The sequence below is a fragment of the Ranitomeya variabilis genome, chromosome 3 (assembly GCF_051348905.1).
Source record: "Ranitomeya variabilis isolate aRanVar5 chromosome 3, aRanVar5.hap1, whole genome shotgun sequence".
In the NCBI taxonomy this organism is placed as follows: Eukaryota; Metazoa; Chordata; class Amphibia; order Anura; family Dendrobatidae; genus Ranitomeya; species Ranitomeya variabilis.
The window spans coordinates 621,525,658-621,551,592 of record NC_135234.1 but is presented as its reverse complement, the minus strand read 5'-3'; positions in this window follow the sequence as shown (position 1 = coordinate 621,551,592).

Sequence of the window (25,935 nt, the reverse complement as noted above, 5' to 3'; positions counted from 1 at the left end):
GCCTTAGTTATGCAGATTCTTGTCATGTCACTGCATTGTTACTGTTTGGCGCTTGGTGGTGGATTCATCTTTTTATTCCGGTTTACTATAAAATACAACCGTTCTCACATTCCGTAATAGCTCAGTGTGTTATTAGGTTGAATACCAAGTGGTCCTAATGTACCCCTGACCACCAAAAACGCAGAGTAAGAAGATCTGTGGTGGCTTTATTACAGAGATGTCCAGCCAAGGCCAAATCATGATGTTCACTAAGAACTCTCAAATGGAGATTCACAAGTACAGACAGTTTCCCTAATGGACAGGCAGCAGGGATGTCCCCCTGAGCCTCAACAACAACCTCTTTCTCAAGGTTAGAACATATAGACGCAATAACTATCCCTTTTTGTAGCATAGGAACCGGTTCACAATTATCTCCATCCCCAGAAAAATGACGAGATAAGGCATCTGCTTTAATGATTTTGTTCCCTGGCCTATATGTAACAAAAAATTAAACCTGGTGAAGAACAATGCCCATCAGGGCCGGACTGGCCATAGGGCAATTCTGGCAAATGCCAGAAGGGCCTGTCTGGTCGTGGGCCACATTGTCTGCTATGTTGCTAACAGAATCAGTGTTCTCAAGACACCCATACTGTTAAGAGGTGTGACAAAGCACAAAGTTGCTGACTCCGTCACTTACCCCAGCAGGCCATAGGGAACATTAGAAATATTGGTCTTGTAGTAGATCTTCCTTTTCTCCATCCAGGGTAATATTAGTAATATATCCCATCTGGTGCTTGGGGATGGGGACCGCATGGGCCTGTGTGATTTCAAATGCCAGGGCTGAATTTCAGCCCCAGTCCGCACCTGATGCCCATCTTGCCTGTCGAGGCGTTAGATGTTTCGGAGACTCTAGATATACGAGATTCTTATTATCCGTGATTACCATAACCAGATGAACTGCCCCCTCCAGAAAATGGTGCCACTCTTCAAAGTCCCAATTGCCAAGAGTTTCTTGTCACCAATCTCATAATTTCTCTCCGCAGATGACAGTTTTTTTTCATAAAAGTATGAACGTTCACACCATTTACCAGGAGATACATCCTCCACTCCCCAGTGTTTACCTCTGTTGTTTGTATATGTGTATGATTGGTATTTTCCTTTATCTCTGTTCACATTACCTTGTTAGACTACTCCACTTTTCTCTTGGTGGCGGAATGTTACAGACTGAGGGCAGATTTAGGAGCTAAGGCAAGGTACATGCCAAGATCAGCAGGGGCCAGACTAGTACCAGCCTGACCACCAGCCAGAGGCATAGCTAGGGTTTTGGTTCGGGGGGGGGGGGTAGGGGCAAAGCTTCTGAGTGGGCCCCTAACTAGGTAACCTTGATTTCAACTGGGTGACGCACCCTAATAGTGGAGGAGAACCTCAGCAGATGACAGTGCTGTTGCTGAAAATAATCTCTATACAAAGAGCAACATTGATATTACCGCCATATGGTCAGTGGTAGATACCAGCCCTGCAGAACATATAAGTGACCAAAGCACAGTTACAGATGGTGACTTACCTCTGACGTTCTGATGGAGCAGTCCACTTTTCCGGTCTTTTCCATCTGGCCCAGACCGACACAACTTCTTCCACCCAGGACTCGTCTGCAGAGAATACAACAAAGACACATTTCACTTCTCATATTTTCAGCATGTCACCATCTGTTCCCAACCTGCACAGACTCATCATCCACCTATTACTGCACCTACTGTGTGGTTCTCTGTGCCCTCTAAATTCTAAGGCAACCCTTTAGAATATAGTAATCCCGGGTGCAAGTGCCCTAGAAAACAGTGCCCACACATTTTCCTCCCTGGAAAGTGATATTGCCCTGTGTGCCCCTTTGATAGTCACAGTAACCTGAGTTCCCCTATAACAATAAGTGCCCACTTAACATTGAATAATGTCCTAAGTCTCCCCCCTGTACAGCTCTTCTATACACAGAATGATGCTCCCTTATACATAATATGATGCTGTAATGTACCCCCACACAGTATACTGTCCCCTTAGTAGCCCCCAAACTGCTTGATGGCCCCAACACTGTGTAATGGCCCCTTCACTGTAATCCCCACACTGTATGATGGCACCCTAGATAGCCTCCACATAGTATAATGTGCCAAATAGTCCTCAATATAGTATAATATATTCCCCATAGGACTGTATAGTATAATGCATTCCCCATAGGCCTGCATAGTATAATGCACTCCCCAAAGGCATGTATAGTGTAATGCACTCCTTATAAGCCTGTATGTTATAATGCACTTCCTATATGACTGTATAGTATAATGCACTTCACATAGGCCTGTATAGTATAATTCACTCCCCATAGGCCTGTATAGTATAATACATTCCCCATAGGCCTGTATAGTATAATGCACTCCCTATAGCCTGTATAGTATAATGCACTCCCCATAGGCCTGTATAGTATAATACATTCCCCATAGACCTGTATAGTATAATGCACTCCCTATAAGCCTGTATAGTATAACACATTCCCCATAGGCCTGTATAGTATAATGCACCCCCATAGGCCTGTATAGTATAATGCACTCCCCATAGGCAGCCAGTACAGTATAATGCTCCCCATTAGGCAGCCAGTACAGTATAATGCTCCCCATTAGGCAGCCAGTACAGTATAATGCTCCCCCATTAGGCAGCCAGTACTGTATAATGCACCCTCATTAGGCAGTCTGTATAGTATAATGTACCCCCATTAGTCAGTCTGTATAGTATAATGCACCCCCAATAGGCAGTCTATATAGTATAATGCACCCCCATTAGGCAGCCAGTACTGTATAATTCACCCCCATTAGGCAGCCTGTATAGTATAATGCACCCCCATTAGGCAGTCTGTATAGTATAATGCACCCCCATTAGGCAGCCTGTATAGTTTAATGCACCCAATAAATAAAATACAAAAACCAATACTCACCTTTCTTCCTCCTTGTTCCCGCGGTGCTCTGAGCGCCCGCTCATCTTCTGACAACGGGCGCCGGGTACTGATGTCATCGCTACCCCCTGTGAGTGTCGGCGTCGGTGACGTTAGACACTGACAGGGGGATGATGGGAGTAGGAGCGTAACATTTCCTCTCTTATCAAGCTGACCCTGCGATGACAGGCGGGGGTCCCACTGCTCTGCTGCAGAATGTAACTGTATTGGTGTGCTGTGCACGCCAATACAGTTACAGTAGCGTAGCTCCGGGTGGGCCCCCTCAGAGCACCGGGCCCGGGGCCAGTGCACCCTCTGCCCCCCCCCCCCGGTAGCTATGCTACTGCCACCAGCAGTATGTTCAAGCACATGTCATCAAAGCACCTAACTTGGTGGGCTGAACGCCAGGGTCCACAATAAGTGTCTGAGAGTGACACCACTGCTTTTTCCCCAGTGCTACGTGCTTGCCAATCCCCTGTCCAGGACGCAGGCATGGATACCTCCCACCCTGCACCTGTCATTGCCTATTCATAAGCACCATCAGCAACCATGTTAAATTCTTTGTCCCAGCACAAAGTTCAGTTGTCTCTACCCCAGGCCTTGAAATGCAAACGGAAATACCCAGCCACTCATCCACAGACCCAAACACTAAACGCGCACTTTTCCAGACTGCTTGCCCTGAAAATGTTGACATTTAGACTTGTGGACACTGAGGCTTTCCGCAACCTCAAGGCGCTGGCCGTCCCTTGGTACTCGGTCTCCAGTCACCACTGTTTGTCCCGGTTCATCAGCATATGTCCCATAACATCACCCTTGCCCTGACTAATGCAGTTACTGGGAAGGTCCACTTAATGACCGGCACGTGGACAAGTGCTTGTGGCCAGGGATGCTACATTTCACAAACAGCACACTGTGTGAACCTTGTGGAGGCCGGGACAAAGTCAGACCCTGGGGCAGCACAGTGTTACCAACGCTGAGGATTGTGGGGCCCTTGTTCCATCACGGTTTCCACCACCTCCTACACCAGTTCCTGCACTCATCTCCGAATTATCATCTGGAGCATATCATCAGTCGCAAGCTTGAAACACTGCAGCACTGTCTCGGTGAAGCCGCAACAGGTACAGCTGAAACTAATTCATTTGGGCTACAAACAGCACACTACCACAGAGTTGTGGAAAGGTATTACAAACCAATCAGATCTGTGGCTCTCACTACTGAACCTACAACTAGGCATGGTCGTGTGTGATAATGACCTTAACCTGGTGGCTGCTCTGAAGCTTGACAAGCATGGAGAAGTATCATGCCTGGCCCACATGCTCAACTGAGTGGTTAAGTGTTGCTACTTGTGTGCGTCCATTTCCGCAAGTCAGCTACAACCGACGAGTGGGCACGGATATCTGACATCTGTGAGGTTCTACAAAACTTTGAGGAAGCAACCAAGATAGTGTGGCAATGATTACGCCATAATCAGAGTAACCATCCCGGTTCAGTGTCTACTCGAACACCCGCTGCTCACAATTAATGAGAAAGCTTTGCATGTGGAACAGATGGAGATGGAGAAAAACAGTAAACATGGTGATACTACCAAGCCCAGCTTCATCTCATCTTCTCAGTGCAGATTGGGTGATAATGAGGAGGAGGAGGCTACAGAGGGTACTATGTGACCACTCAGGAGTTCGGTTGTCACAGTGGTATTGCCTTCCTCACGGGGAGGGTGATGCCATGTTTGGAAAAAATGGGGATCCCTTTAACAGGTAACTTGTACACACAACACTGTTCTGACTCCAGGCCAGAAGGAGGAGCTCTAGACCCGGTTTCAGGGGAGCTTCCCTAAACATATTCTGGGCTGCGGAGGAATTAGTGTGGCAGAGGGAGAGACAGAGAGTCTGTCAGAGGGAGAGACAGAGAGAGTCTGTCAGAGAGGAGTGAGGAGTGGAAGGCTGGGGCCGTGCAGACACGAGGTTCTGCAGCTCCTGTAGAGAGACAGAGCAGATTGAAAGAGACTGTGAGGGGAGAAGGAGCACAGAAGTGAGGAGCTGGAGGGGAGCTGGGACTGAGCTTCCTCCACGCTGAAGCGTAGAAACAGGAGGCCGGAATTCCAAGGTTGTGGGGGTAACTGTATGCCCAATAGCAAAAAACAGCGGGCAGGAGATTTCAAGTCGCCTGTCCACCATTACATCGGAACGCACTGCAGCATACAGAGCCCAGAGTCACCGAAAGTAGGGACACCTGTAAAGAGGCTCGAGTTGCCTGCCATACGGATATTGTTCTATTAATAGGACAGAGAGAGAAAGTGAGGACCTTGTGTGAAGCCAGTAATCGACTACAACACAGCGCGTAAAGGAAGGCTTCCAACCCCACCTGGCTAGGGGGATTCCGAATCGTTTCCAGGCTGGCTGGACTTCACCATCACCTGTGATCCATACCCTGGACTGTGGCTGCATACTACCAGTAAAAGGTAAAGAGACTGCAACTTTGTGTCCTCCAATTCTTTGCTGCACTACACTGTCTGTCATCTTTGCCTACTACAGCGGGAGCCCTGGGGACTAAGCTTCACCTTTGGGAAGTCATACCATCCCTGCTGCAATAACATCATCCCCAGTGGACCCATTTAAGCAGCGTCAGTCATCCCTGACCGAATACCACAGGTGGCATCACGAACAAACGTTATTCTTTATTCACAACCACCCCTTTAAAGACCTTCCCTTTAACTTGGACACCCAGGGCCACGGACCGGGTCACTGCCACTGTGACTACCCCTTTAATGACCACTGGACCCAGCCTGAGTACCCCATGGTTCTAGCGGGCGCTCCAACTACCCATACCAGCTTTATCCCATTTTTACAGTGTGGATGACCTACTGAAAAAGAGGAGGAGAGGAAGGAGAAGAAGGAGAGTCGTCCTGCTGGTGGGGACAGGGAAGTTTTGCCTATTGGGAATCTGACTTACATGCCTGACTTTATGTCCTTCCATCTTTCCCGTGACCCTCACATTATACACGTTTTGGCCATCACTGATTACTAGTTGTTCACCCTGCTTGACCAACACTACAAGGATAACTTTCCATCTCTCCTTCCTGCGGCAAAGAGGTTTAGTAAAATGGTGTAATACCAGAATGCCTCCGTCGAACAAGTTTCCGTCTGAACTTATCACTAGGGATTGGTGAAGCCGAACTGTAAAGTTCGGGACCGTACCGAGCACATAGTGTTCGGTCACATGGTCCCGAACACGGGTTTCCATGGGAAACCTGTGTTACAGTTCGGGTCCAGTTCGGGTCCAGTTCGGGTCCAGGGCCTGTAAAAGAAAAAATAAAATTAATAATAAACATTATAAATATTATACTTACCTGTCCAGCGGGACGGGAGGACGTGTCGCTGGGCAGGTAAGTATAATTATAATGTTTATTATTAATTTTATGCTTTCTTTTACAGCCCGCCCCATCCCATATCTGTAAAGTCCAAGTTCGGGGTTTGGACGCAAATTCGCGTCATCTCCGGCCCCGAACTCAAACTTTACAGAAAAACTCAGGTGAAACCGCTGATCCCGATCATCGGGGGTTCACCCATCACTACTCATCATCTTTCCTCCATCTCACAGATCTTCTTTACCTGATCTATCACAATAAATTACATCACGCTTTCAAAGTAATTAGCAATAGGTATGTCTACCACTAAAAATTGGTAGGGTATTCAGTAAAAGTGGAGTTAAAATGTAACTTTTAATAAATATGTATAGGAATTTTGTCACAATCGTGGTTTGTGGAACCACTGTGCCACGGACCGCGGAGAGCCTGGAGGGGTGTGACTACGTCATCACCTGACTATTCATTTGAGCCTCTGATGGTGAGGTTAGACTTGGCTCCCAATGAACGCCATGTACCACTCCAGGGCAGACAAATGGTCGCGCAGCAGCTGGACCTGTAGGACAGACTGGGTGGAGCAGCAGGCAGAGTTTGTATAAAGCTTCGGATTGCCGTCAAAACGTGGTGGAGCTGCGAGTCGGGGATCAGGATCTTGAACCAAGCAAATTGTCTGGGAAGTCTCTGGAGGAGACGCGGCTGATTTGACTTGCTGGAGCCCTGGAGGAATATTTAAGGCCTCCAACTTAGTGCTGAGGGACTGTAACTGTGTGGACAGGTTTTCCTGTGCGTTCCTCTGTCGGCAAAGCTCCTGGTACATGGTCTGTGCGGGCAGAGTCTGGGATCCGGCGGGATCCATGGCTTGAGCAATCTGTCACAATCGTGGTTTGTGGAACTACTGTGCCATAGACTGCGGAGAGCCTGGAGGGGTGTGACTAAGCAATCACCTGACTATTCACTAGAGCTTCTGATGGTGAGGTTAGACTTGGCTCCCGATGAACGCCAGGTACCACTCCAGGGCAGACCAACGGTCGTGCAGCAGCTGGACAGACTGGGTGGAGCAGCAGGCAGAGTTTGTATCAGAGACAGAGTTTGCGTCTGAGTGCAGCTAGCAGGATTTGCTTCTGAGTGCAGCATGCAGGATTGGCTTCTGAGTGCAGCATGCAGGATTGGCTTCTGAGTGCAGCATGCAGGATTGGCTTCTGAGTGCAGCAAGCAGGATTGGCTTCTGAGTGCAGCAAGCAGGATTGGCTTCTGAGTGCAGCAAGGAGGATTGGCTTCTGAGTGCAGAAAGCAGGATTGCTCTTAGTGTACAGCAGGTAGGATTTGCACTGGTATGCAACCTTACACAACCTAGACAGAAGCAGGAAGGTTACTCAAGCACCTCCCCAGTGGAGAGGAAGCAATATATACATAATCCCTCAAAACCATTGGCTGGGGAGGAAATAGCAAGTGCACACACTGTCCCTTTAAGAGTGCTCTTAGAATATAGCCAGAGGCCCGTCTGGAAGTGCTTCTGGGAGCATGCGGAGCAAGAGAGGGAGAGGGACCAACTGCAGTGCGGGTGAGTGAACTGACACGTCGGGAAACCGGCATGGTGCTAACCAATTTAAACAAACAAACAAAATCATTAAAGGGGTTGTCCACTACTTTCAATTAACCCCCTAATGTATCCCCCCCAGGACCCCTAATGAATTTTGTAAATACCTTCTGTTGCCGATACTGCCTGTGAGCGGCGCTATGCTGGCAGCTGAGTCCAGGTCACGCGACCCCCAGGTTGCAGCTGCCACTAATATCCGCCGATGTCACGTCAATTTCCTGACTCTGGAAATTGACGTGACATCATCATCAAGTGTGACCCAGCCTCCACAGACAGCGGTCACTCATCAAGAGTTACTGGGCTGTGGCGTGTTGGGGTCTGCAGGCTGTGCGGGGGGGTCTGCGGGGCTGTGCGGGGGGGGGTCTGCAGGCTGTGCGGAGGTCTGTGGGATGTGGGGGGGTCTGCGGGCTGTGTGGGGGGTCTGTGGGCTGTGTGTGTGTGTATGTAGGCATCGTCCGACAAGTCCCATCGGGCTCTGCCTGCTACACTGTCAGTGAGTGACACATTAGCCAATGATGGGACAGTAGTAGTCCCATCATCCGGCTAATGTGTTGAATGTAAAAAAACAAAACATACAGAACATACAACATATAACATACAGAACATACATATACCATACAACACATAACATAGATTACATACTTACCAATCACCTAATTCCCCGAAGCCCTCGTCTCCTTTAATAAAAATAAAATAATAAACCAACCTATACTTACCTTCCGCCGATGTGACCTCTCCTCATCATCCTAGGTGGTTGCAATGTGTTAAATGCTTCAGATTGGAGAGGAGGGAGAGGTTTGGATGTGTTTTGGAGTGGGTGTGCTAGGTGCTGGCTTACAGGCCAGTGCAATGCATCATGGAACGCCATGAGAGCTGCAGCTTCACTGAGAATGTGCTGCTACAGCATGATAAAAGGTAATACTGCTAAAATAAACACAGTGGTTGTTTTGAGTGGCACATAATAGCAAGATTTATGAAAAAAAAAAGTTATAGTACTGGACAACTTCTTTAAAATAAGCACACTGCATTAGTGCCAAACATAGAACTGCACCAGACAATATCAGTAATTGACAACCAATAAAGGCATGTCAAAAACACATCAAGGATATCTTATCCAAAGATGACCCATATAGTCAGTCATGTAGATCATGGCACATACTGTACTGACTTGGTCACATTAACATATTAATGCAATGATTGTATAGTGTGGTCAAAAAACCAGCCAATGCTGAACAATCACAGGGCAAGCAACATAAACACCATCAATTTATATACAAAAAGGAACATTCTCACGCAATCCTTCAATGAAAGGGACTGTCAAGTTCATTTGATGATGTGCAGGTACTGTGCAGGTACTGTGCAGGTACTCCCAACGCGTTTCCTCTAAAAAACATTCTTCAGGGGAGCAAGAACCAGCATAATGGGGCCATCCCACCCCAGGATCACTTTCACCTGCTGATACAGCGTCAGACCACAAAGCAGCGCAGCGGTTTGCTGACCACACCATCCAGCTCTATTATCTTTAAATAGAATATTGCCGTCGCTTTGCCGGAAGCTAGATCACTGCTTCCGGTATTTGGAACACGGTATCCGGTCTGTGAAACGCAGACATCACTTCGGGGACATATGTCACGTCCGGACTGTGAATCACATGATGCAACCATCACAGAAGGTCCAACGCTGCAGAAAAAAGATATGGACAATGCACCTACTAGCCGATACGCTGCCATAACAACAAGGGCAGGATTTAGCCTGCTTCTATCCTGCAGCCATATACCTTGAAAGACAGTGTATACGGTTTATAGTATGATTACATCATTAAAGAGAACAATGTCCTTGTTCATCACTATTATGGAATCAATCATAATCTGTAATAATTATAGGGGATAACTCAGGAGACTCTTTGCGTGGAACAAGACAACTACAGGACACAGTTTTATAAGTGGTAAAGTCTATATTATCACACGGTGATTCAAACAGGTGCAGAGAGAAACTCAAATCCAAAACACTTGGTGCAAATATAAAACGCAGCTTAACAGTCTATAGGGAACTTCAGAGGAAAATGCAATCAAGCAGAAAGTCTATGAAGCACAGTTATTCTTGAGGATACTTGACACGAATAAATCCTTGTCTTAGTCCAAACACAGATAGATAAGCTTATAAGGCAGTTCAAATCATATCTTAGCTCAACCAGGGAGGCCTGGTTAATAGTCTCATGTTTTTGCAGAGCAGCAACAGCTTACATGTCCAGCAAATGCAGATGGAAGTAAACACGAGCAGCAGATGAAGGAGGATTACTGGAAACTGGTGTATGCAGCAGGAACTCAGAGCAGAGTAGCAGGATCACCACACAGGTTCACAGGAGCAGGTATATAGCCAGGGAGTAATCAGAGGTCAGGAGCTGAATGCAAGGCAGAATACTCTAGCACAGACTGAAGGCTGGGGTGGAGTTTTATAGCAGGAAGACACAGTGCACATGAGACCAAAGACGCCATCTTGGAAAAGGGCAGTAATGCACAAAAGGTAAAAAATGTTCAGAGTCCTGACATAATCTAAACAATGGGGTCAGAAAGAGGTGATCTCCAAAAGCCAGCCAGAAGAACATACAACCCCAAACCAATTTAAGAAAATAATAAATCCTCTTCTTATTTTAAGTTCTTATCATTCTGTAACAGCAATGCCAGGGAGAACAGCACAAAAATACAGGCTGGGAAAAGAGCAACAGATTCGCAGGTGGAGCATGAGAGGGACGATCAAACGAAAACCAGTCAGTATGACAGAAGAGTCAATTAATAATAGAATGATGTCATGCCTATCCATGCCAACTATTAAGAACTACACTATAGCTGACTCCTTCCTAAATACTATGGGGGTGCATTATACTGCTATGGGGGTGCATTACACTACTATGGAAGTGCATAACAATGCTATGGGCGTGCATTATACTACTATGGGGGTCTATTATACTACTATGGGGATGTATTATACTACTAGGGGGGTACATTATACTCCTATGAGGGCGCATTATACTACTATGGGGGTGCATTATACTACAATGGGGTACTACAATGGGGATGCATTATACTACTATATATAACTATGTGGGTGCATTATACTACTGTAGGGGTGCATTATAGACCTATGGGGGTGCATTAGACTACTATGGGGGTGCATTACACTCCTATGGGGGTGCATTATACTGCTATGGGGGTGCATTATACTAGTATGGGGGTTCATTATACTATGGGGGTGCCTTATACTACTGTGGGAATTAATTACAATGCTATGGGTGTGCATTATACTACTATGGGGGTCTATTATACTACTATAGGGATGTATTATACTACTAGGGGGGTGTTGTGAATTCTGCTCTTGGGTTCCCTCCAGTGGTTGTTGGTAGTAATGCAGTTGTCCCTGGGTTGCAATCCTGGGTAGGTGTCCCTGCTGATTGCAGCTCTGACTGGGATATTTAGGTGTGCAGGATTCATTAGCCCTTGCCAGTTGTCCATTGTTCTTGGAGGTTTTGCATCTCTGTCTGGTTCCTCCTGCCCTGCTGCCAAATCAGCAAAGATAAGTGTCTGGTTTTGTTTCTGCAGCACACATGCTGTGTGCTTTACAATTCAGTACTATTCAATGTTTTTTCTTGTCCAGCTTAGACTGTGTTTGGATATTTCAGTCAAGTTGGATTCTCAGGAGATGCAGATATACATTCCATGTCTTTAGTTAGATGGTGGAATTTTTGTATTATCTGCTGTGGATATTTTTAGGGTTTTAATACTGACCGCTTAGTATTCTGTCCTATCCTTTTCTATTTAGCTAGTGTGGCCTCTTTTGCTAAATCCTGATTTCTGCCTGCGTGTGTCTTTCCTCTAATACTCACAGTCAATATTTGTGGGGGGCTGCCTATCCTTTGGGGTTCTGCTCTGAGGCAAGATAGAATTCCCATTTCCATCTATAGGGGTATTTAGTCCTCCGGCTGTGTCGAGGTGTCTAGGATGTGTTAGGTACACCCCACGGCTACTTCTAGTTGCGGTGACAGTTTAGGGTTTGCGGTCAGTACAAGTTCCACCTACTCCCGAGGAAGTCTCATGCGGCTCCAAGGTCACCGGATCATAACATTACGGGCCAGTTGTACTGTTATGATCCGGTGACCTTGGAGCCGCATGAGACTTCCTCAGGAGTAGGTGGAACCTGTACTGACCGCAAACCCTAAACTGTCACCGCAACTAGAAGTAGCCGTGGGGTGTACCTAACACATCCTAGACACCTCGACACAGCCGGAGGACTAAATACCCCTATAGATGGAAATGGGAATTCTATCTTGCCTCAGAGCAGAACCCCAAAGGATAGGCAGCCCCCCACAAATATTGACTGTGAGTATTAGAGGAAAGACACACGCAGGCAGAAATCAGGATTTAGCAAAAGAGGCCACACTAGCTAAATAGAAAAGGATAGGACAGAATACTAAGCGGTCAGTATTAAAACCCTAAAAATATCCACAGCAGATAATACAAAAATTCCACCATCTAACTAAAGACATGGAATGTATATCTGCATCTCCTGAGAATCCAACTTGACTGAAATATCCAAACACAGTCTAAGCTGGACAAGAAAAAACATTGAATAGTACTGAATTGTAAAGCACACAGCATGTGTGCTGCAGAAACAAAACCAGACACTTATCTTTGCTGATTTGGCAGCAGGGCAGGAGGAACCAGACAGAGATGCAAAACCTCCAAGAACAATGGACAACTGGCAAGGGCTAATGAATCCTGCACACCTAAATATCCCAGTCAGAGCTGCAATCAGCAGGGACACCTGCCCAGGATTGCAACCCAGGGACAACTGCATTACTACCAACAACCACCGGAGGGAACCCAAGAGCAGAATTCACAACAGGGGGGTACATTATACTCCTATGAGAGCGCATTATACTACTATGGGGGTGCATTATACTACAATGGGGATGCAATATGGATGCATTATACTACTATATATAACTATGTGGGTGCATTATACTGCTTTAGGGGTGCATTATACCTCTATGGGGGTGCAATAAACTACTATGGGGCTGCATTACACTACTATGGGGGTGCATTACACTACTATGGGGGCGCATTATACTGCTATGGGGGTGCATTATTCTAGTATGGTGGTTCATTATACTGCTATGGGGTGCCTTATACTACTATGGGGATGCTATTACACTGCTATGGGGTGCGTTATATTACTATGGGGGTGCATTGTACTGCTATGGCGGTGCATTATACTGCTATGGGGTGCATTATATTACTATAGGGGTGCAAAAAAATTCTATGCGGGTGCATTTTACTGCTATGGGGGTGCGTTATGCTGCTATGGGGGTGCATCTTACTACTATGGGGTGCATTATTCTACTACTACGGAGGGTGCATTATACAGCAAGTGGGGTGCATTATCCTGCTATGGGGTGCATTGTACTACTATGGGGATGCATTATATTGCTACGGGGGTGCAATATACTGCTATGGGAACTTTTAGAGTTCTCTTTGACGCATAATTTTTTCATTTTTAAAGGGTCCTATTTCCTACAGCTCCAGGGAACAGCCATGGGAGCGGCCTTTGCGCCATCCTATGCTAATCTGTTCCTGGGGCTGTGGGAAAGGGATCTTTTCCTGTCAGATCAGCAGGCATCGATGGACCGCGTCCCACTTTGGACGCGGTACATCGACGACATTTTTCTGATCTGGCAGGGTTCCTCTGACGAGTTGAATACCTTCTTGGTATATCTAAACGGCAATGATCTCAATATCCGCTTGACCCATACATCCAGTCTAGACTCAGTTTAGTTTTTAGATGTAACCGTCAAAAGAGGCCCCACCTGAGAAATCTATACAGATGTTTACAGGAAACCTACATCTACGAACTTGTTGCTACATGCCTCCTCCTCACATCCACGGCACATGATCAAGTCAGTTCCCATTGGACAATTTCTTCGCCTTCGCCGAATTTGTTCTTCTGACGCAGACTTTGAGAGGCAGGCGCAAGATCTAAAGACCCGGTTCCTCGAGCGGGGATATAGTCACCGGACAATGAAAAGGGCCTATAATAGGGCTAAGCACTCTTCTCGGAATAGTACATTATATAGACATTCTGATAATTCCAGTTATACTGATAGTCAAAGTAGATTTATCACCAACTATAATTCCCATTCCTCACATATGAGGTCTGCCCTCCAAAGGTCCTGGCATATCCTACAAGCTGATTCCACCTTAGCTAAGTTCTTACCCAGTAGACCGGCCGTAACATTTAGGAGATCTAAGAATCTTTGTGACCTTCTCACAAAGAGTCACTATGAGGAGGAACCTAAGAGTACATTTTTGAATCAGGCTGGCCAAAGGAGTGGATGTGTTCCGTGTGGCCACTGCGTGGCATGCTGCAATATTGACAGAAGTAATACTTTTGAAAATTCAAGTGGATCCAAGTCTTACAGAATAAAGAAGTTTATCACATGTACAACAAGATATGTGATCTACTATGTGGTATGCCCGTGTGGCCTTATTTACGTGGGACTCACCACACGTCAGTTTAAAGTACGTGTACGTGAACACATATTGGGTATATAGGCCGCAGCTGGCCACACGGACACTTCCACTCTTAAAACCATACCCCGGCACTTTAGGGAGGTTCACCAGTACAACAGTAGCCTTTTGAGGGTACGGGGTATAGATGCGTTGGATATCAATATTAGGCGTGGTAAACTATCACAACGCCTGGCACAGTGTGAAGCCAGGTGGATATGGATGTTACAAACGGTCCATCCCCAAGGCCTAAATGAGAGTCTGTCTTTCTCCCCATTTCTATGATGAATTTGTACGATTTGATATACCTTGCAGTCACCCACTTGCTGCTGTGAAAGCGTATATTGGTTGTTTTATTCGTTTAATTTTTATATATTTCTATCTATTTTCTTAGGTATTGTTGTCTTACACTTTCCATGTTGGGCTTTTTTCACAATATTCATATGACTTGGCGGAATATCAGCTGTCATTCGGCATGGAAATTCTATTTGTCAGGACATGAATACAATGGAATTCCTCTATCTACATATGGACTATTCATCTTGCTATTATGGTGTAATGTGCTTGTATTGTTAATTATTGTTTTTGTACATCCATATTTGCAATTTTGTATGCATTTAACATATATTTATGCTGTATGTTTTGTAATTGCCAGTTTGTCTTAAGTAGGTAGTTATGCAATATGTACATTCTCTTGATGTACATCTGTCCTGACAGCCATTGAGGTAATGGATGAAATTAGGCTGTGTCCTGTTCGCCCCAAATGGTTTGGGTGATGTCAATCCATTTCCTTTTGACATATTACCTGGTGACTCTGCTGCGACCAGCACGCATGCGCGCCTTGTCCCCGCTGCACCCGCCGGCTTCCTGCGTCTTTATGTGTCTCCAGGCATCGGGTCACGTGGGGCATACGTGTTTCCTGATGCCTGTGGCCACAAGACGCAGGCGCCGGCCGGCGTCGCGGTTGCCGAGGCGACGGATGCGTCACTTCCGGTCCACGGCAGAGTTACTTCCAGTACACGCTATAATAAAAAGCCCAGCTTTTTGTCATAATGCATGCCCTCTGACGAAGGTGCAATCCGAAACGCGCGTTGGGGCGGTCAGACGGATCCCCTGGGCCACCACTGAAATATCCCTCACAGGTAATAGTGCATACTGTATATCAATATGATAATATTCTAGCACTTTTTGGCACTTTACCTTTCTCGGCTGGAGATAGGATTATTGGGTCCCTATTTGTTTGATCTCCATGCTGTGTGTTTGCCTGCTACAAGTTGGATTAATTTATTTCCTTGGAGGTTTTGTACATTTACATAGATCCTGTATTTAGGCTTATGATTGTGGGGGTAGTTCTTTCAGCCATTAATATTCACTCTGTTATTGGACTTACCGTTAATACTGGCCCATTTGTGTCTCCGCCTGCCCTTGAGCGTTTTTTATACTCCCTTTATATGTTATTCACAGATGTTGTAACATTCCCTTCACGATGTATCCATCAATAAAATTTATAACCTTTCTACAAAGTATTGGACTTTTTGATCGTAAGGTTCTGCTGTTTTTGTTTAGTTTGTCTAATTGACGATCTGTCCGTATTGGGTCCATACATTCTGGTTAGCTATTATTTCCAATTTTGTTGAATTTTTACATTATATGCCTAACCAATGCTTTTCATAAGTTATTGTTATGCTATGGGGGTGCATTATACTGCTATGAGGGTGCATTGTACTACTATTGGAGTCCCTTATACTACTATGGGGGCGCATTATACTACTATGGGTGTGTATTATAATGCTATGGGCGTGCATTATTCTACTATTGGGGTCTATTATACTACTATGGGGATGCCTTATACTACTATGGGGGGTGCATTACACTACTATGGGGATGCATTATACTGATATGGGGGTGCGTTATTATGCTATGGGGGTGCATTATACTGGCATGGTGGTTAATTATACTGCTATGGGGTGCATTATACTACTATGGGGGTGCATTATACTGCTATGAGGGTGCATTATACTGCTATGGGGGTGCATTACACTGCTATGGGGGTGTATAACACTGCTATGGGGGTGCATTATACTACTACTACTACGGTGGTGTATTATATTGCTATCGGGGTGCATTATAATGCTATAGGGGTGCATTATACTGCTATTGGGGTGTAATATAATGCTATTGGGGTGCATTGGGTGTACACCATGGCTGGACCACATATTATCCCCACATAGTGACCGAATAATACTACATACAAAGGACAAATACCACCACACCATGGTCAGACTACATATTACCACCACATAGTTACCGAATAATACCACATACAAGGGACAAGTATGGACACACCATGGCCGGACCACATATTACTACCCCATAGTGACCAATAATATCACATACAAGGGACAAATACTGCCACACGATTACCAGAAAACATACAGTGGGGGGAAAAAAAGTATTTAGTCAGCCAGCAATTGTGCAAGTTCTCCCACTTAAAAGGATGAGAGAGGCCTGTAATTGACACCATAGGTAGACCACAACTATGTGAGTTAAAATGAGAAAACAAATCCAGAAAATCACCTTGTCTGATTTTGCAAGATTTATTTTGCCAATTATGATGGAAAATAAATATTTGGGCACCTAAAAACAATTAAGATTTCTGGCTCTCACAGACCTGTATCTTCTTCTTTAAGAGGCTCCTCTGTACTCCACTCATTACCTGTACTAATGGCACCTGTTTGAAATTGTTATCAGTATAAAAGACACCTGTCCACAACCACAAACAATCACACTCCAAACTCCACTATGGTGAAGAACAAGAAAGAGCTGTTGAAGGTCACCAGAAACAAAATTGTAGCCCTGCACCAGGCTGGGAAGACTGAATCTGCAATAGGCAAGCAGCTTAGTGTGATGAAATCAACTGTGGGAGCAATAATAAAAACTAGAAAACATACAAGACCACTGATAATCTCCCTCAATCTGGGGCTCCACGCAAGATCTCACCCCGTGGGGTCAAAATGATCACAAGAACAGTGAGCAAAAATCCCAGAACCACACGGGGGGACCTAGTGAATGACCTGCATAGAGCTGGGACCACCGTAACAAAGGCTACCATCAGTAACACACTATGCCTCCAGGGACTCAGATCCTGCAGTGCCAGCTGTGTCCCCCTGCTTAAGCCAGTACATGTCCGGACCCATCTGAAGTTTGCTAGAGAGCATTTGGATTATCCAGAAGAGTATTGGGAGAATGTCATATGCATCCAAAGAACAGCATACCTACTGTAAAGCATGGGGGTGGCAACATCATGCATTGGGGCTGTTTCTCTGCAAAGGGACCATGACGACTGATCCGTGTACATGAAATAATGAATGAGGCCATGTATCGTGAGATTTTGAGTGCAAACCTTCTTCCATCTGCAAGGGCATTGAAGATGAAACGTGCATAAGTCTTTCGCATGATAATGATCCGAAGAACACTGCCAAGGCAACAAAGGAGTGTCTTCGTAAGAAGCATATGAAGGTCCTTGAGTGGCCTAGCCAGTCTCCAGATCTCAACCCCATAGAAAACTTTTGGAGGGAGTTGAAAGTCTGTGTTGCCCAGCGACAGGCCCAAAACATCACATCACCAACATCACATTTTACTCCATAATTTGCTAAATAAATCTTGCCAAATCAGACAAGGTGATTTTCTGGATTTGTTTTCTCATTTAGTCTCTCATAGTTGTGGTCTACCTATGATGTCAATTACAGGCCTCTCTCATCTTTTTAAGTGAACAATTAGTGGCTGACTAAATACTTTTTCCCCACTGTATTACAACCAGATAGTGGCAGAATACTATAATACTGATCATTAATAAAAACACAATACTAATTTTAACATAAGTGCCATTATACACAGAAGCTCTGTATACAGTGTCAGTGTACATAGTCAGTGTACAGGTAATACCGTGATCCCCAGTGACATTATACACAGGAGCTCTGTATATAGTGTCAGTGTACAGGTAATACAGTGACGACCAGTGACATCATACACAGGAGCTCTATATATAGTGTCACTGCACATATGATACAGTGGTAACTGGTGACATTATACACAGGAGCTCTGTATATAGTTTCAGTATACGGGTAATACAGTAATAACCAGTGACATTATACACAGGAGCTCTGTATATAGTGTTACTGCACAAACAATACAGTGATCACCATTGACATTATACAAAAGAGCTCTGTATATAGTGCCAGTGTACTGGTAATACAGTGATCACCAGTGACATTATACACAGGAGCTCTGTGTATAGGTCAGTGTTCAGGTAATACAGTGATCACCAGTGACATCATACACAGGAGCTCTGTATAAAGTGTCACTGCACAGATAATAAAAATTTAAAAAAACTGACCGTCACATCTAGGGTTGAGCGAAACGGATCGGACATTTTCAAAAATCGCCGACTTTCGGCAAAGTCGGGTTTCGTGAAACCCGACCCGATCCCAATGTGGGATCGGCCATGCTGTCGGCGATCTTCGCGCCAAAGTCGCGTTTCATATGACGCTTTCAGCGCCATTTCTCAGCCAATGAAGGTGGACGCAGAGTGTGGGCAGCGTGATGACATAGGTCTCGGTCCCCACCATCTTAGAGAAGGACATGACAGTGATTGGCTTGCTTTCTGCGGCGTCACAGGGGCTATAAAGGGGCGTGCACGCCAACCGCCATCTTACTTCTGCCGATCTGAGCATAGTGAGAGGTTGCTGCAGCTTCGTCAGAAGCAGGGATATTGTTAGGGAGGAAATATTAACCCCCAAACCGCTTGTGCTGTAGCGATTTCCACTGTCCAACACCACCTTTGCAGGGACAGTGGAGGCTAGATTTCTGTGCATCAGCTCTGTAGCTTATAAGGCTCCCTGATAGCTGCATTGCTGTTTGTATGCAATTGTGCAAACCAACTGCTTTTTTAAAAGCAAAAGTCCTGTTGCTCCTTTCTGCACAGTTCTATTGTTTATTTGTCCCCACTTTTGTGTGCATCAGTCCTTTTTATTGCTGGCTGCCATACTTCTCTTGAGATCATTGTAGGGAGATTGTTATTGTAGTACAGTCCCTCTTTTTATATATATCTTCTGCCACTTATACTGTGTAGTGTAATACAGTGGGCCTGAATTTTGCAGCAGTGTCCCACACATAAAAAGGGAGATTTATATTGCCACTAAGTGCATCTGCGTCCGTTCTGTTTGGCGTATATCTGCCAGCCACTTTCTGCCACTTATACTGTGTAGTGTAATACAGTGGGCCTGTTTTTTATTTGCAGCAGTCTCCCACACATAAAAAGGGAGATTTATATTGCCACTAAGTGCATCTGCGTCCGTTCTGTTTGGCGTATATCTGCCAGCCACTTTCTGCCACTTATACTGTGTAGTGTAAAACAGTGGGCCTGTTTTTTATTTGCAGCAGTCTCCCACACATAAAAAGGGAGATTTATATTGCCACTAAGTGCACCTTCATCCGTTCTGTTTGGCGTATATCTGCCAGCCACTTTCTGCCACCTATACTGTGTAGTGTAATACAGTGGGCCTGTTTTTTATTTGCAGTAGTCTCCCACACATAAAAAGGGAGATTTATATTGCCACTAAGTGCATCTGCGTCAGTTCTGTTTGGCGTATATCTGCCAGCCACTTTCTGCCACCTATACTGTGTAGTGTAATACAGTGGGCCTGTTTTTTATTTGCAGCAGTCTCCCACACATAAAAAGGGAGATTTATATTGCCACTAAGTGCATCTGCATCCGTTCTGTTTGGCGTATATCTGCCAGCCACTTTCTGCCACTTATACTGTGTAGTGTAATACAGTGGGCCTGAATTTTGCAGCAGTGTCCCACACATAAAAAGGGAGATTTATATTGCCACTAAGTGCATCTGCGTCCGTTCTGTTTGGCGTATATCTGCCAGCCACTTTCTGCCACTTATACTGTGTAGTGTAATACAGTGGGCCTGAATTTTGCAACAGTGTCCCACACATATAGAAAGGGAGATTTAAATTCACAACAAGTTTACATACACCTTCTATCTTGTTTTACAGTACCATATAACGGTTGTTAGTTTGGTTACATTTTCCCAAGAATGAGGAAGTCTGGTGGAAGAGGTTGTGGCCGTGGGCGGTCATTGCCAGCTGGTAATGATGGTGGTGGTGGAGCATCTGGTGGTAGTGGGAAAAGCAAAATAGCACCTAAGGCTCGAGTTGTTGAGCCAGCGTCATCGTCTGGCTACACAAGGCCTCGAACGCTCCCTTTTCTGGGAGTAGGAAAACCGCTTTTAAACCTGGAGCAGCAGGAAAAAGTTTTGGCTTCCCTTGCTGACTCAGCCTCTAGCTCTTTCGCCTCCTCTTCGGAAAGTTCAAAATTTAAAAGCAGCGAGTCGTCAGTGGAAGCTCCCGGTCAGGAACAAGTCGCTTCATTGTGTCCTTCATCCAGAACAACAGTGAAGGATGTGTCAGGCGACACAACAGGTTACTCCATGGAGCTCTTTACACATACCGTGCCTGGGTTAGAAAGGGAAATTGTTAACAGGCCATTACAAGATGAATCGGACAAGGAGTGCACAGATGCATATCCACAGCTAGATTATTATGCTGTTCCATTGACTCAGATCACAACATTGCCCTCGCAGTGTACTGAGCCAGAACCTGACCCTGATGAGACTATGGTGCCCCGTCCCGAACGCTATAGTACCTTACACGGTGACACAGAGGAAGGTGCACAGGACATTGAAGAGGAGGTGATAGATGACCCAGTTGTTGACCCCGATTGGCAGCCATTGGAGGAACAGGGTGCCGCTGGCAGTAGCTCTGAAGCGGAGGAGTATGAGCCGCAGCAGGCATCAACATCGCAACAGCTTTCATCTGGCAGGCCCGTATCTGGCCAAAACCGTGTGTCAAAACCAAAAACAGTTTAAGGACAGCGTGGCCATCCGGTGAAAGTAGCACAGCGTGCAATGCCTGAAAAGGTATTCGATAGTAGGAAGAGTGCAGTCTGGCAATTTTTTAACCACGATCCGAATGATCAGTGCAAAGTTATCTGTAAGAAATGCTCAAGGACCTTTAGCAGAGGGCAGAATGTCACAAATTTAAATACAACGTGCATGCGTAGACATTTAACCAGCATGCACTTGCAAGCCTGGACTAACTACCAAACGTCCCATAATGTAGGTGCACCCACTCTGCATGAAGCTAGTCAGCAACGCTACATTGCTTCCCTCACTGTAAGCCCACCGTTTAGGACACCACCTGCAACAAATGTGGAGGTATCGTTGCAAGGCCAAAGCAGTCAGGGAATCACCAGGTTGTTGGTAGGAAACACTGTATGCAGGCCAACAGCAAGAATACCCTCACCAACCCTCTCTCAATCTGCCATGTCCACCACCACCCCCGCTAGTTCCACCATATGCAGCTCTCCAGTCCAGCTCACCCTACAAGAGACTCTCGTTAGGAAAAGGAAGTACTCATCCTCTCTTCCACGTACACAGGGTTTGAACACCCACATTGCTAGACTAATCTCGTTAGAGATGATGCCCTACCGGTTGGTTGAAAGCGAAGCTTTCAAAGCCCTGATGGCCTAAGCAGTACCACGCTATGACCTACCCAGTCGACACTTCGACCAGTCGACCAGTAGGCATGGCCAGGGATGTTACGTGTCCATCACGGCACACTGGGTTAATGTGGTGGATGCAGGGTCCACAGGGGACAGCCATAGTGGGACAGTTCTGCGTAGCCCACGGTCTAGGAAACAGTTGGCAGTAGGCGTTCTACACCCCTCCTCCTCCAGAAGCGAAAGCTCATCCACAGAGCGCAGTCGCCCTACCACTCCATCCGCAGCTGCCAGTGTTGCACACGAGGTGTCCCATTATGGAACAGCTGGTGGTAAGCGTCAGCAGGCTGTGTTGGAAATGAAGTGTTTGGGCGACAACAGACACACTGCGGAAGTTCTGGCCGAGTTCTTGCAGCAAGAAACTCATTCATGGCTGGGCAGTGTACATCTTGAGGCAGGCAAGGTAGTCAGTGATAACGGAAGGAATTTTATGGCTGCCATAGCCCTTTCAGAACTGAAACACTTACCTTGCCTGGCTCACACCTTGAACCTGGTGGTGCAGTGCTTCCTGAAAAGTTATCTGGGGTTACCAGCCCTGCTCCTGAAGGTGTGAAGACTTTGCTCGCACATCCGCCGGTCGCCCGTACACTCCAGCCATATGCAGAACCATCAGCGATCGTTGAAGCTTCCCCAGCACCGCCTAATAATCGACGTTGCAACAAGCTGGAACTCCACACTGCACATGCTTCAGAGGCTGTGCGAACAGAGGCGTGCTGTAATGTATTTGTGGGAGGATACACATACACGGGCAGGCAGTTGGATGGCAGACATGGAGTTGTCAGGTGTGCAGTAGTCAAAGCTACAAGACCTCTGTCAAGTCCTTCAGTGTTTTGAGGAATGCACACGGCTGGTAAGTGCAGACGACGCCATCATAAGCATGAGCATCCCACTAATGCGTCTGCTGATGCAAAGTTTGATGCACATTAAAGAGCAGGCGTCTGCAGCCGATGATGAGGGAAGCCTTCATGACAGTCAGCCATTGTCTGCTCACGGAACTCTCCTGGATGAGGTGGCGGACGAAGAGGAGGAGGAGGATGATGGGGATTAATATTTATGGGAGGAGGATGCTTCTCAGGGGGCAATAGAAACTGGTGGCGTTGCAAGGTCAGGTACAGGGTTTTTGCGGGAGACAAGTGATGTTGATTTGCCAGAAAGTGCTCCTCAACCCAGCACAAGCAGTGATTTGACACCTGGAACATTGGCCCACATGGCTGATTATGCCTTGCGTATCCTAAAAAGGGACCCCCGCATTATCAAAATGATGACCGATGACGATTACTGGTTGGCCTGCCTCCTAGATCCACGCTATAAAGGGAAATTGCAAAATATCATGCCACATGAGAACCTTGAGCAAATACTGGCTACCAAACAAGCAACTCTTGTAGACCGTTTGGTTCAGGCATTCCCAGCACACAGCGGCGGTGATGGTTCTCACATGAGCTGCAGGGGGCAACATGGCAGAGGTGTTAGAGGTGCACAAATCAGAAGTGGCGTTGGACAGAGGGGTTTTATGACCAGGTTGTGGAGTGATTTCGCAATGACCGCAGACACGACAGGTACTGCTGCATCAATTCAAAGTGACAGGAGACAACATTTGTCCAGTATGGTTATGAACTATTTTTCCTCCCTTATCGATGTTCTCCCTCACACGTCATTCCCCTTTGATTACTGGGCATCTAAAATAGACACCTGGCCTGAATTGGCAGAATATGCATTACAAGAGCTCGCTTGCCCAGCAGCTAGTGTGCTATCAGAAAGAGTATTCAGTGCTGCTGGTTCAATACTCACCGAAAAAAGGACTCGTCTGGCTACCCAAAATGTTGATGATCTAACCTTCATTAAAATGAACCAATCATGGATTTCTAATTATTTTGCCCCACCTTCCCCTGCTGACACGTAGCTTTCCAGTAAAAAGGTCTTGCTTTTGGCCTCCTCTTACTGACTGCTCCAATTCCTCCATTTGCAGCTGCTGAATGTCCACCATAGGCCATTTTTACACCTCCCTAAAGGGGCTGACTCCCCCCATGGGGCCGTGGTCACCACTTGGCGCAAGCACCCGTGTGAGTGCCGTTTGCCTGGACAGGTGGGTGTGCCCACTTTTGGCCGACGGCACTGGCACAGGGTCCCTCATAGTACAATGAAGTGTCTCTGGCGGTGGTGGTGCACACCCAACGTCAGACACACCGTCGTAATATGAGGGGCCCTGGGCCAGTACCGCCACCCACGAGAGAGTCCCCCCCCAGCTCAAACAGTGCTCTACCACTTGTAAAACTTACCTCTCACTGCTCCACCGCTGTTTAGTCTATGCTGTTAAATCCTTCAATGGCACTGCCAATACAAATTTGTTGAAATGATAGATGATAGTAAAAATATACAGGGGCCCTGCCCTCCATTTAGACCTGTGAATACTGTGTGCGAACTACTACTGTCTGCTACTCAGCAGAGGAACCCACCCCTGTACCTAGCTTTGCCACCTGTTTATTTAGGAACATTTTTTTGCAGACATTTAGCCCACTTTACTATTTTGGCCAACTTACTGTGTCAGCAACTTCTTCCAGTTGTCCTCCACCGAACAAAGCAGTGCCGCCAGTTTACTCCTGTTACCAGTTTAGAACTGCATTGAGCCTACTTTTTTATTTTAGGCCTACTAAGTCTGTCTGCGCCACTCCTTGCAATCGTCCTCCGCTGACCAAACCAATGCTGCCTGTGTACCCCAGTAACCTATTTTAAACTGGATAGAGCCTACTTTTTTAATTTAGGCCTAGTAAGACTGTGCCACTGCTTGCAATCGTCCTCCGCTGACCAAACCAATGCTGCCTGTGTACCCCTGTAACCTATTTTAAACTGCATAGAGCCTACTTTTTTAATTTAGGCCTAGTAAGACTGCGCCACTCCTTGCAATCGTCCTCGCTTGACCAAACCAATGCTGCCTGTGTACCCCTGTAACCTATTTTAAACTGCATAGAGCCTACTTTTTTTTTTAGGCCTAGTAAGTCTGCGCCACTCCTTGCAATCGTCCTCCGCTGACCAAACCAATGCTGCCTGTGTACCCCTATAACCTATTTTAAACTGCATTGAGCCTACTTTTTTATTTTAGGCCTACTACCTGTGTCTGTCTGCGCCACTCAATACAGCTGTCCTCCATTGAACAAAGCTGAGCTTCAATCTTCAGGCTTTAGGCCTATATTTTGAATATGAAACTGCATTTGGCCTACTAGTTTGGTTGGGCCTACTAACGGTGTCTGCCGCTCCTTGGTGTTCTCCTGTGCTTTTCTCCTGTGCTTCAATCTTCAGGCTTTCGGCCTATATTTTGAATATGAAACTGCATTTGGCCTACTAGTTTGGTTGGACCCTACTAACGGTGTCTGCCGCTCCTTGCTTTTCTCCTCCACTGAACAAAGCTGAGCTTCAATCTTCAGGCTTTCGGCCTATATTTACAATATGAAACTGCATTTGGCCTACTAGTTTGGTTGGGCCCTACTAACGGTGTCTGCCGCTGCTTGTTGTTCTCCACTGAACAAAGCTGAGCTTCAATTTTCAGGCTATATCAGATATTAAACTGCATTTGGCCTACTTGTTTGGTTTGGCCTACTAACGGTGTCTGCCGCTGCTTGTTGTTCTCCTCCACTGAACAAAGCTGAGCTTCAATTTTCAGGCTATATCAGATATTAAACTGCATTTGGCCTACTTGTTTGGTTGGGCCCTACTTACGGTGTCTGCTGCTCCTTGCTTTTCTCCTCCACTGAACAAAGCTGAGCTTCAATCTTCAGGCTTTTGGCCTATATTTACAATATGCAACTGCATTTGGCCTACTAGTTTGGTTGGGCCCTACTAACG